The following is a 14,308-nucleotide window of genomic DNA, read 5'->3' as shown; positions in this document are numbered from 1 at the left end:
TATTACACATTTTCCACCTGCGACACCTGGGTCTCTGCGATGTCACCCATTGTTCAAGCTCCATTGCAAGCTCCACTTCCTTTTCTGAAATAATTGATTGAGATAAAATTAACTCAATATAAAATTCATCATTTTCAAGTGAGCAATTTTATGGCATTGAGGACATTTATAACTTTGTCTACCTCGTTCTGGTCCCAAAACATTTCTATCGCTCCAAAGCAAATCCCGTTATTCATTGTTATGGGTTGAATTGTGTCCCCCCAGAATTCAGATGTTGAAGTCTCAGCCCCCTGTAAATCAGAATGTGACCTTATTTGGAAATAGGGTCCTTTCAGATGTACTGAGTGAAGAAGAGGTCATTAGGATGGGCCTTAATCTAATATGACTGGTGTCTTTATTAAAAGAGGAAATTTGGATACAGAGCCATGTATATAGGGAGAACAGCATGTGACAATGAAGGCAGAGATTGAGGTGATACAACTGAAGACAGAGACACCAGAGATTGTCAGCAAACCACCAGAAGCTGGGGGAGAGGCATGGAACAGTTTATCTGTCACATCCCTCAGAAGGAACCAATCTTGCCAAGACCTCCATCTCAGTCTTCTAGCTCCCAGAATTATAAGCCAATCTGTTTCTGCTGTTTAAGCTTCCCAGTTTGGAGGATTTTGTTTTGGTAACCCTAGGAAATGAATATGCCCATTAAACAGTTTTTCTCATTCCCTCTGTGATGGTTAATTTTATGTGTCAACTTGGCTAAGCTATGGTACCTAGTCTTTGGTCAAACACCAGTTTAGATGTTGTTGTCAAGGTATTAGTTTAAGATCTGATGAACATTTAAATCAGTAGATTTTGAATCAAGCAAATGGCCCTTTATAATGTGGGTGCGCATCATCCAATCAATCCAAGTTGAAGACCTTAACAGGAAAAAGACTGATGTACCCTGAGTGATATGGTTTGGTTCCTTGTCCCCATCCAACTCTCATCTCAAACTGTAATCTCCATAATCCCTGCGTGTCAAGGGAGGGACTTGGTAAGAGGTGACAGGATCATGAGAGGGGTTTCCCCCATGCTGTTCTTTTGATAGTGAGTGAGTTCTCACAAGAACTGACGGTTTTATAAGTGTTTGACAGTTCCTCCTACCCACTCTCTCTCTTTCCTGCCACCTTGTGAAGAAGGTACTTGCTTTTCCTTCGCCTTCCACCATGATTGTGAGTTTCCTGAGGCCTCTCCAGCTATGTGGAACTGTGAGTCAATAAAACCCTTTTTCTTTATAAATTACCCAGTCTCAGGAAAGTTCTTTATAGCAGTGTGAAAATGGACTAATACAACGTGGAAGAGGAAATTCTGCCTCTGGACTGTCTTCAGATTGCAATAACAACTTTTCACTGAATCTCCAGCCTATCCTGCCCTGCAGATTCAGACTTGGGAGCACCAACAATCATGTGAGCCAATTTCTTAAAATAACTCTTGCTTCCCCCATATAAACATATATATATATATATACATATATATATGTATACAATAATTGGAGATATATATATACACACACACACACACACATACACATACTGTTTCTCTGCAGAATCCAACTAATATTATACTCGATACCCCCAGCTCCTGGAAACCACCAATCCACCAATCTGTGTTGTGTCCTTATGGATTTATTTATTCTGGATGTTTCACATTAATAGAGTCACACAATATGTGACTTTTCATGTCTGGTTTCTTTCACTTACCATAATGTTTTCTAGATTTGTCAGCATTAAAGCATGTATCAGTACTTCATTTCTTTTTATGGCTGAATAATTGGTATATTCCATTGTAGGTATATGCCATAATTTGTTTATTCATTCCTCCATTGATGGACATTTAGGCTGTTTCCACCTTTTGGCTGTGTGAATATGCTGCTATGAACATGTGTGTACATGTGCTTATTTGAGGCCCTGTTTTTAATTCTTTTGGGTATACACCTAGGAGTGGAATTGCAGTCATATGCCAATTCTATTTAACTTTTTGAGGAACTGTCAAACTATTTTTTACAGCAGTTAAACTATTTTACATTCTCATCAGCAACATATGAGGGTTCCAATTTATCTACATCCTTGCAAATATGTTATTTTTCAACTTTTGATTATTGCCACCCAGTGGTTGGGAAGTGGTACCTCATCATGATTTTGATTTGCATTTATCTAATGACTAAGATGTTGAACATCTTTTCATGTGTGTTTGGCCATTTGTATATCTTCTTTAGAGGAATGCCTATTCAAGTCCATTGCCCATTTTTATTTGAGTTGTTTGTCTTTTTGAGCCTTATCAGATACATGATTTGCAAATATATCCTCTTCTTCTGTAGGTTTTTCTTTTACTTTCTTGATAATGTTCTTTGTTTGATCCACAACTTTTTTTTTTATTTTGACGAGGTCTAATGTATTTATTTTTTCTTTTGTTGCTTATTCTTAGATATCTAAGCATAACTAAGAATCCATTGCCAAATTCACAGTCACGAAGATTTACCCTTATGTTTTCTTCAAAGAATTTTGTAGGTTTAGGTCTTATATATAAGTCATTGATCCACTTTGAGTTAATTTTTGTACATGGTGTAAGGTAGGGTCTAATGAGATTCATTTGCACGTGGATATTCAGTTGTGTCAGAACCATTTGTTGGAGTGAGTATTCTTTCTCCATTGAATGGTCTTGAAACTGTTGTTAAAAATAAAAGTTAGTGATAGAATTATACAGTTATTTCTGGATTCTCAATTCTATTCTATAAGTCTATGTGTCTATCCTTATGCCAGTGCCACCCTGTCTTGATTACTATAGTTTTATAGTAAGTTTTGAAATAGGCAAGAGTCAGTCCTCCAACTTTCTTCTTTTTCAAGATGGTTTTGACTATTTGGAGCCCCTTGAAATTTCATATGAATTTAAGGATTGAATTTTCCATTATACAAAAAAGGCCATTGGAATTTTGATGGGGATTGTATTGAATATATAGATTTCTTTGAGTAGTATTGACACTTTAACAATATTACATCTTCTGAACCATGAGCACAGGATGTCTTTTCATTTGCTTAGGTCTCCTTTAATTTCTTTCAGCAATGCTTTGTAGTTTTCTGTCTACAAGTCTTTTACCTCCTTTGTCAAGTTTGTTCCTAGGTATTCTATTCTTTTGAATACTATTATAAATGAATTATTTCCTAAATTTCCATTTCAGATTGTTCATTGCTGGTGTACAGAAACACAGTCAATTTTTGTAGGTTGATTTTTTCCCCCTGCAACTTTACCGAATTTATATACTAGCTCTAGTAGCTTTTTGTGAAATCTTTGGGATTTTTCTTTACGTGAGATCATATAATCTATGGAAAAAAAGTTTTACTTCTTTTATTCCAATTTGGATGCCTTTTATTCATTTTTTTCTTGCCTGTTTTCCTAGGTAGAAATTCCAGTATGATGTTGACTAGCAGTGGTGAAAGTGGGCATTCTTGTCTCATTCCTAAGACTGAAATTTTTCAGTCTTTCACCACTAAACATAATGTTAACAGTGAGTTTTCAATAAATGATATTTATTATGTTGGAGAAGTTCCCCTCTATTCTTAGCTTTCTGCATTTTTTTTTTTAATAAGAAAAGGGTGTTGGATTTTGTCAAATGCCTTTTGTGCATCAATGGAGGGGACTGTGGTTTTATTCTTCCTTCTAATAATGTGGTGCATTACATTTTCTTATTTTCTTATGTTGAGCCATTCCTTGCATTCCTAGGATAAATCCCACTTAGTCATGGTATTTACTCCGTTTTAATGTGCTGCTGTGTTCAATTTACTAGTGTTTTGTTGAATATTTTTGCATCTGTATTCGTAAGAGATATTGTTATGTGATATTCTTTTCATGTGATGTCTATATCTGGCTTTGGTACCAGGGAAATGCTGGCCTCATAGAATTAGTTAGGTAGCATTACTTCCTTTTCTATTTTTTGGAGGACTTCGAGAAGAATTGGTGTTAATTTCACTTTAAATATTTGGTAAAATTCACCAGTGAAGTTATCTGGCCCAGGGATTTTCTCTGTTGGAAGGTTTTTGATTACTGATTCAATCTCTCTCTCTCTTTTTTTGAGATTTGTGTTTCTCTTCTTGATGTCTTGCCAACTTTACTGGTCAAAAGTAGATTGAGAAAGTGATAGTGGCCGCGCTTGGTGGCTCATGCCTGTAATTCCAGCACTTTGGGAGGCCAAGGCGGGTGGCCATCCTTTGCAGGGCAGCAGGTAGGATTGTTGCCTGTGGCTCTCACCTCAGCACACATTGCAGTGAAGGATGCAGTCTGGTGTGGGCTGGGCACTCAAAATGGTACCATGCTGCTACTGCTTAAGATTTAGGCGTTTGTGTGATCCAATGTAAGCTCTCTTTCTGGAGCAATACCTCCATGTAGTTTTCTGGGAGCTCCCTATGTTGGTCTCAGATTCTGCTAGGGTCAAAGAGCTCTCCCCTGGCTATGGACACCTGGGTGCAGGTTGAGGTGAGTGTCTCTCATTTACCCTTTTCCCACATTCAGGAGTCTCTCCCAGCTCCCAGCTGATCCTGGCCAACCAGATTGCCTCACTTTCCTCTCATTCCCTGCTTTACATGTTTCCTGTCACTTGCCTGTTGTATTCCAGTGCCCTGTCTTGGGTGATCTATTCCAACTGTAATTATCTACTCACTATTTCAGTTCTTCCTAGTGAAGGAAGTGAGTAAGAGATGCCTCTAATCAACTCTCATGAAAGGCCTCTCAATCTCTTGTTATAGGTCTGTGCAGATTTTCTGCTTTTTCTTGAGTGAGTTTTGGTAATTTGTGTGTTTCTAGGAATTTGTCCATTTCATCCAGGTTATCTAATTTGTTGGCATACAATTGCTCATAGTATTCTTATAATCTTTTCTATTTTGTTAGGGTTGATGGTCATGTTCTTACTTTCATTTCTGATTTTATTTGCATCTTCTCTTTTTTCATTAGTCTATCTAAAGGTTTGTCAATTTTGTTGATCTTTTCAAAGAACCAACTTTTGCTTTTATTGATTCTCTCTATTGTTTTTCTATTTATTTCTGCTCTGCTAATCCTTTGGCTAGCTATAGGTTTGATTTGCTCGTCTTTTTTGTTTGTTTGTTTTTGAGACAGAGTCTTGCTCTGTCACCCAGGCTGGAGTGCAATGGCGCAATCTCCGCTCACTGCAAGCTCCGCCTCCCAGGTTCATGCCATTCTCCTGCCTCAGCCTCCCGAGTAGCTGGGACTACAGGTGCCTGCCACCGTGCCTGGCTAATTTTTTTGTATTTTTTAGTAGAGATGGGGTTTCACCGTGGTCTCGATCTCCTGACCTGCTCATCTTTTTCTAGTTCCTTAAGGTGTAAAGTTAGCTTACTCATTTGAGATTTTTTTTCTTTTCTAATATAGGTGTTATCAATTTTCTTCTGAGCACTGCCCCATTGTATCCCATGTTTTGATATGCTGTGCTTTTCCCCCGTTCATCTCTATGCATACTCTAATTTCCATTGTGATTTCTTCTTTGACCCATTGCTTGTTTAAGGATATATTGTTTCCATATTTTGGCTATTGTCATTTGCCACAACATGGATGGTCCTGGAGGACATTATGCTCATTGAAATAAGCTGTACACAGAAAGAAAAATATTGCATGATTCCCACTTACATGTGGACTCTAAAAAAAGTCAAATATATACATAGCAAAAAACAGCGATTATCAGGGTAGAGCAGGGAGTGGTGGGGGGAAGAAATGGGGAGATACAGATCAAAGGATGTAGGATGAAGAAGCTGAAAAATTGAATGTGCAACATGAGGACTATGGTTGATAATAGTGTATCGTATTTAGGGTTTTTGCTAAATGAGTAGATTACAGATGCTCTTGCCATAGGGAGGAAAATGGGTGACTATAGGAGATGATGGACATATTAGTATGTTTCACTATAGTATCCATTTTACTATATATATATGCACCTTATAACATCATGTTGTATTATATGTGCATAATATAATTCATTTTAAAAGGAGTATATTCTTTAATTTCTACATATTTGTGAACTTTCTAGATTTTGTTCTGTTATTGATTTCTAGATTTATTCCTTTGTGGTAAGAAGAATCATCATTTGTATGATTTCAATATTTTTAAATTTATTGAGACTCATTTTGTGGCCTAACATGTGGTCTATACTTGAGAATGTTCCATGTGCATTTGAGAAGAATGTGCATCCGTTCTGCTAATTTTGGGTGGAGTGTTCTGTATCAATGTTATATCTACCCAGCATCTTCATTAATCAATAGGATTGACTCTGATGCCAAAATGGAAACTCTAAGCTGGTCTTTCCTACCTTAGAGTAAGAGCTCACCCTTTCTCACTACTGTGTCCATTTGAGGCTCCAGTCTCAGCCTGCATTCCCACTCCTGAGCAACTGTGCTTTGAGAAACAGATCTTGGTGCTGTTACATATTGTTAAAGTTTCCTATTTCTACATTGATCCTCTGTCTAGGTATTCTATCCATTATTGAAAATAAGGTATTGAAAAGTATCTAACTATTTTTATAGAACTGTTTATTTCACCTTTCAAATATGGGAGCTCTGATGTTTGGTGCACACATGTTTATAAGTGTTACTTTTTTTTTTGAGACAAAGTCTTGCTCTTGTTGCCCAGGCTGGAGTGCAGTGGTGCTATCTCAGCTCACCACAACCTCCGCCTCCCTGCTGGGATTACAGGCGTGAGCCATCACATTTTTTGATGAATTGACACTTAATATATAATGTCCTTTTTGGTCTCTTGTTCACAATTGGCCTTGTAACTAGATTACCTTCCTGTTACCCTTAATAGAGTGCCAGTGACTTTAGAGATAGATCTAATACTCCCACTCCACCCCGAGACCCTCCACTGGACATGGCTCATGGGATGCGTCTAGAAATGTTGGCCAGTTAAATGGACTCTTATGCTTAGTCGTATCCTGTGGATCAGCCCCCACGTGGCCTTGAGTTGCTGAGAGAGCACAGCTGCCTATTTCTTTGACCAACCGCAACGCACGTTTCCATTTACTTTATGTTCATCTTGGTGTGGATCCAGTTCCCTTGAAATGAAATGGGACTTGCAAGGAATTCTTTGTTCTTGCTTTGTAGAAAGAGGCAGAACAGAGAAGACATGTACTTTGGGGGAGTTTTGTGATACTTTTCTTGTCCCAGCTTCCTGTCCTATTCAGTTTCTCTGCAGTCTTTCTTTCCAGAGAAAGTTTGACTCAAAAGATGGTTGGATGTTGGGCTCTGGCTGAGCCTGAGCCTCTCAGCTTCCAGAGTGAGCCCAGCAGCCCTTGTGCTGGCTTGGTGTCTGTAATAGTAAGTTTGTTTAATGAACAAAAAACATAATGACTTTAATTAGGTTTTAGTGTAAATAATGAGCAAGATTACAGAGCAGGCTCTTTTGTCACCCTTATGGAATTTATGGTTGTTTGAAATGTCAACACTGACTTCTAGCCACTTCTGTCCTCACTTCTTGGTCAACCCAGCATCTTCATTAATCAATAGGGTTGACTTTTGATGACTGAGTGGAAACTCTGAGCTGGACTTTCCCACTTTGGAGTAAGCCCACCCTTCCTCACCCCCATGTCCATCTGGGGCTCCAGTCTTAGCCTAGATGCCCACTCCTGAGGGGCTGTGCTTTGAGAAGACACTGGGCAGGGGTGAGTAGAGGGCCAACAATGTTGGAGGTGGTGGTTCATTCAATGAAAGACAGGCTGGGGAGTTCTGGCCTTCCACCCAGAGCCCGATTCTACCGTGTGCTGAGTATCTACTATATTTCAGGTACTGCGCTGCTCACAAAATCCCCAAAGGCTAGAGGAGCTCATAGCAGGCCAGATCAAACCTGCTTCAGAGAAACCGAGAAGGACAAAAGCCAAAAACAAGCACTCATATAAGATCTGGCATATGCCAGTAGCCTTAAGGCCTCCCATAGGCCAAGACAGAGTCCACAGCCATTTGGGCAATGAGTGCAACGTGGGCTTTGTGGGATGAGCTGGGGAGGAGCTGAAGTTGCTCTTCGGGTTATCAAGCCTTCTCTATACTCTAAAGGCTGAGATGCCAGTTTCCGTGGTTTGTAAAGTTATTTTTTTCTAATCTGGTTCTCATTCCCTGTTGTCAGCATTTTGCTAGCCTGGCATCTCCAACTTCAAGGATACTACCCATGGACCAGTCTCCTATCCCAGGGACCAGCCCCCACATGGCTTAGAGATGCTGAGAAAGAGCACAGCTGCCCTATTTCTTTTACCAACCACAAAGCCGGTTTTCATTTACTGCCCTGAGAGAAACTTCCTGAAGACAGGGGCCTCTGTCTCTACCTGAACTTCTTGTGCAGTGAGTCCCCTTTTCCCTGACCACACCCTCCACTGTCCCTCATGAGAGACCTATCCACTTGCCTGAGCCCCTCCTGATGGTGCCCAGTGCAGCTAGAGCTGGCCCAGCTTTCCCTGCCTGGGTCTCTACCAGGAGGTTGATGAGAGCTGTTCTGCTCATGGACTTGAGGGCTTTGTTTCCAGCTTCCGACACATGCCCTCTTTCCTTTGGAGGAGAGGGCATGTTCTGATAATCTTGTCCTCTCTTCCCAGGTAACTCAAGATTGGCCTCACAAGTAGGGCTCACTAGCCTCAGCTCTCTGGCACAGACCCATGCTCCCTGGAGCTATGGTTTGGAGGGGCTTGAGTGTGCCTGATGGAGGGGCAGGGAGCACCCTAGTATGTTCAGAGAGTAGCAGAAGCCTAGGCTGCTCTGGACTCCACTGTGTGCTGCAGCCTGGTGGTCATAATGATTTCCCAGTTATTTATTGTCATAACATTAATCACTCTGAACTCACTTGGCATTAATGAGGACATAATGTGTACTTGGACAGGAATTTTTATTGTAGCGCAGCATTAACTAACTGGCCTATTATTTAAAGTGTTACCAGACCTGGTATGTACAAATGGTTTACTTTGCAGTCTCCAAGTGTTGAAACTTTGTATGGTTTGTGTCAAGAAAGTATGAATATGGAACACAAAAGAAGGCAGGGGCTGAAGTAATGTGGGGCTGTCTTCTGGCTGGCAGGGATACAGAGTACACTCAAGAAGGGGGCGCCCACTGGTCAGCCTGGGCACCCACCTCTTCCCTGGGCCTCTGCTGGTCTAATTCCTATGTCTGGGCTGGATGCCGGATGTGAGAAGCTTGGGGTGGTATTGAGGCACTTTCTGTGTTACTACCATGGGACAAAGAGGTGCAGAATAACAGGATTTAGAATGTAAAAAGGCTGTAGCCTATGCTGAAGATTACGTGTTTTCCAGATTCTTCCTCCATTCTTCATCAGTGGCAGCTGTATCCCTTGTCCTCCTGCACCTGCCCATCTGTGGGTCTCCACTCTTCTCCACCATCAGCCTACCCTGTTGAGGCTTGGCCCTCACTGCCCACCCTTACTGAGCATCAGCTCTTGAGGTGCTCTGAGCTTCCTGGCCTTTTCATGTGCTGTTCCCTTGTTTGGCTAATGTCTTTTCATCTTTTGAGATTTAACTCAGGCAACATACAGTTTATGAAGTTTCCCAGTTTCCCACACTCCAAAGGTTTATTTAGATGCCCTTTCTATGTGGACCCCTGTTAAGGGCCACACAGGCACACATACTGGGGAAACGACTCAGATGAGTATGAGATAGTCCTTGCCAGTTTAGTGTGGAAGGCCAGCCAGCCACACACATCCACATCCACACACACACCCACACACACACCCCAATTAGCCAACAGGAATTTGGTGCATAAAATGCTTTAGAGAAAAAGTGCTAAACTGTGCAGTCCTTACAGCTAGAGAAGACCAAACAAATGGACCACTAGTTTGATATTTAGAAAAGGGGAAAAGTAGTCTGTAGTGGACTTTGCAGAAGAGATAGGAAGTATGTGCATCTGTGAGAACGTATTGAGGGGCATATTTGGCTTGGGGAGCAACTGAATGATAGCCACATCCTGTCCCAATCTATCTGCTTTATGGTTTACAAAGTACTTCTGTTTTATCTTCTTTGATCGTCAAAACAACATGAGTAGATATGCAAAGAATACACTCGTCCCCATTTTTCAAATGAAAACACAACACAACATGAAACAAAAAAGGAGGCTCAGATAGGTTAAGTAACTTAACCATGGCCCTTGCAGCTGACAACCTGAAGCAGAGTGAGACTTCCTGCCATCATACAGGGATTGTTGGTGAATTACCAAGTTAAAGTTGATTTTTTTTTTTTTTGAGACAGGGTCTTGTTCCACCACCCAGGCTGGAGTGCAGTGGTACAATCTCAGCTGACTGCAACCTCCACCTCCTGCGTTCAAGCATTTCTCCTGCCTCAGCCTCCCTAGTATCTGGGATTACAGGTGCCTGCCACCATGCCCAGCTAATTTTTGTAGTTTTAGTAGAGATGGGGTTTCACCATGTTGGCCAGGCTGGTCTTGAACTCCTGACCTCAGGTGATCTGCCTGCCTCAGCCTCTCAAAATGTGTGAGCCACTGCGCCTGGCCAAAGTTGATTTTCGAATGCAAGAGTTATGCTTGCAGCTTTTACTCCACATTGACTTAAGCTGTGTTCTGAATGAAAAGAACATTGCATTGAGCTCAATGTTTCCATCGGAAGGTGAGAGATAAGAAGGAGTCAAATAACGTTAGTCGAAGTTGTCATTTGTGCCCATAGATGCTGACTGGTGAAATCCAGGAGGAGCTGAGGAACATACTGTCATTTGTGTACAGTGAATAAACAGAGCCTCCTTTAGAAAAAAACAAGTTGCAGGTGACACATTTTTTTCTAAGAAGACACACAGCAGCCATTCAAATGCCAGCATTAAGGGATCAGGGAAAATTCACAGGAGTAGAAGATTGAGTCATTGAGTATATATAGTGTGTGGTATAAAAGAAAATGAGGATTTTAAAGAAGAGTTCACATGTAATAAGGTTTTCCATTTGCTGCATTGCATTCTCCAGTTCAAGTTAATCCATAGACTAACCATATATGGATAACCAAGGCTAATTAGAAGTAGTAGTCATGTGATCCAAGAACAACTGTACTGGGAAGAGAAGGAAAGGAAGTACGAATGTGCAGAGCTACGATGGCAAATACGTCTTTGACTCAATGAACAACACTCATTGGTGATTTCTACCTACCCCACAGCAGTTGCTGTATACATTTTTGAATGAATAAATGTGTAATGAATGTGTCTACAGCTCTGCTCTTGGACTATGACCTATGCTTCCACATTATAACATTATAACACATGGCTTTGGTGTTTTTCCTTTTGATTTTGACTGGCACTGTACCCAGTGGTCTCTTTATTACTTCCTGCTGCCCCTTAAAAGTCAAGGCATAAACCTTGTTTTTACCCCTAACTCAGCTGTGAGGCATTCCTAGAAGCCAGCTTAGCCTGGCAGGTGTGGAGTGGGGTGAGCTGAGGATGTGCCAGCCTGTCTTTGGGCAGATAGCTCTTGGATTGGCAGGAGGTACAGATGTAGTATCAGACATGTCTGTCTCAGTGGAAAAAGGACTCCTGGCAGTAATCAGGTCTCACAGAGAAGCTTCCAAGGGCCTGACAGAAGGCCAGAGCTTCATTAAAATTGTCACTCAGAAAGAGTAGGGCTTCAGTCCTTGTGGAATCTTCTCAGCAAACCAAGCTTAAGGTCTACGTTAGGGTAAGTAATGTTAGTGTTTGCATGGTTATAACAAACAAATCCCCAAATCTCAGTGGCTTAATGTAGCAGAAAGCTTATTTCCCACTCACACATAGTCCAATATGATATTCCTGGTGTCTCTCCAGGTGGCATTAGATATGTTCATTTAGGGACATTGGCTCCTTCCGTCTGTGGTTTTGCCTTACCCTGGGGCTGTGGATTGCTGTGCTGGGTTTCTGTGTCTGGCTGACAGATGGGGGAAAAGGAGAATGACACATGGAAGGTTTTAATGGACCAGACCTAGGAATGGAGCACAGCACTTCTGCGCACAATCCATGGGCCAGCACTCAAAGACATGGCCATGCCTCACTGCAGAGGAAGCTGGTGTATGGTCTGTGTGCCCAAGAGGAAAAGAAAATGTATTTAGTACATCAGTCTCTGCCATGCCTGGCATAGACTGTAAATAGTCATAACTACCTACTATGTGCCAGGCATTATGCTGGTCTCTGTATACAGTTTATCTGTATCCTGATGGATATTCGAAATCATGGGCCCACCCAGACCCACAGGATACTGGGCTTAGGTTAGAATGACTTCCCCTTTTGATGGGGTATACAGGGTTTCATACACAGCCTATACAGCCTAATCTACTTTTTTTTTCTTTTTTTTTGTGACAGTGTCTTGCTCTGTGGCCAGGCTAGAGTGCCATGGCACCATCTTGGCTCACTGCAATCTCTGCCTCCCAGGTTCAAGCGATTGTCCTGCCTCAGCCTCCTGAGTAGCTGAGACTACAGGCACACACCACCACACCCAGCTAATTTTGGTATTTTTAGTAGAGGCGGGGTTTTACTATGTTGGCCAGGCAGTTCTTGATCTCTTGTCCTCATGATCTGCCTGCCTCAGCCTCCCAAAGTGCTGGGATTACAGGTGTGAGCCACCACACCCATCCCTAACCTGCTTCTTATTGGTTAGGGCCTAGGCTTGTCAACCTGAAGTTGGATGGTTTTTAGGGCTTTGAGTGCCTGTAGACTGGTAGGAGCTGGATGGAGAATTGGGGGATCAGAGGGGTCTAACATCACTGGCCTTGAACCATTGCTGCTGGTCCAGCTTCTCACCAAGCCCTCTCTCCAGCTTTAATGGTTCACCTGGGAATGGGGTATGTTTGGGATTTCATCATAAAGAGCTATTGGCCAGACTTTGGGTACGAGGTTATCACTGAGTGACACCCTCCGAGGTCTTTTTTTATTCACTGTCTTTCCTTTCTCTGCTCCTCTGTTCCTTTTTTCTCATTGTTTCTCCTAATTTCCTTTTATTTTCCTCCTAATTGACATTGTGGACAAGGTCTGCTGGTAAGTTGAAAGAGTTTATCCAAGCTGACATTCTGTTTATAATTCCTAATTTACATTCCAGCTTTAGCAAGGTCCTTTCATTTCTTGACCGTGGCCAGTGTGTTCTCTGCGTGCTTGGCATTGGGTTGTGCAGAGTGAAGAAAGCAAAGATCGGGCCTTCAATGGGTGACATGTTGATGAAACCCAGGTCTCAACATGACAGATATGTGGACACCACACAAGAGTGTTTACTCATTACCTGCAAGTAGCAGCATCCTTATCATGTTCGTGGAAAACACCCAGGAGTTTGGGGCATGCAGGAGTAGGGAGCTGGGGGCTTTTTCCCCAGTTAGCCATGTACATCCCCCTGTTAGGAACAGCCCCTTCTTTATTGTTAATCATGCCTTTGTTTAAAATGCCTCCAAATTATGATGGGCTGGGGCCTGGAATGCACACAATAGCATTATCTTCCTAGTTCTGTGCAACTTTGGGCAAGCCAGTTTTTTTCTTTTGACCTCAAGTTCACCAACTGTATAGTAAAGAAATTCGAAAAGATGTTATTTGAAGTTTCTTTCAGCTCCGAAATCCATGAATCTTAATTTTCTTTAATAATTTATGTAGCTCTCTTCACACAGGGAGGCAGTGTGGTGAGATGGAAATGGTGTGTTTTCTAAGCCTCAGTTTTTTTCACCCTTAAAATGGGGATAAGATCTATTACTTTGTAGGAATTTGTGAAGATCAAATGAGACAATGTATATGAGGAGTTTAACATGGTCCCTGACTTGTGGGGGCTAATTCAAGACATGTCTGTTGCCCCTTTCACCCCAGAGTTAAGTATGGCCCATGGCTCTCTGGGACAGCCCAGCCAATCCTCCAAATAGAGAAACCACATGTCAGAGATGGTGAATCAGGCATGTGAGGCAGTGGCCCAAACTCAGGCACCTGGAACCACCCACATTAAACCAAGGGTCCTGGGAAGAGAAGAGGTGTTGTTTCTGGGGCTGGCACCTGGCTTTGCCCTTTGGAGCACAGGAAATAAAAACCCTATTAGGCCACAGAGAGGGCAGGCTCTCCATGTAGCAACACATGCAAATGTGTTTGTCATTAGGCCGTTCATGCCAATAATCCATATCTTTTCCTCTTTCCTTTGTTGTGTGTGTGTGTGTGTGTGTTTTTCTCTGATGGCCAGAAGCCAGACAAAACACACCGTCTCATAAGCTTCAACAGCCCATTCTGCCTTCCCAAGCCAGAGTGGGGGCTACTCCCTAGGGTTCTGGCAGTTCCCAAGTCTTTGTAAAATTGAGCTGGGACTTG

This window comes from Nomascus leucogenys, chromosome 19 (genome assembly GCF_006542625.1).
Source record: "Nomascus leucogenys isolate Asia chromosome 19, Asia_NLE_v1, whole genome shotgun sequence".
NCBI classification, from domain to species: domain Eukaryota; kingdom Metazoa; phylum Chordata; class Mammalia; order Primates; family Hylobatidae; genus Nomascus; species Nomascus leucogenys.
The sequence above is the reverse complement of the archived record's forward strand: the minus strand, read 5'-3'. Positions refer to the sequence as shown.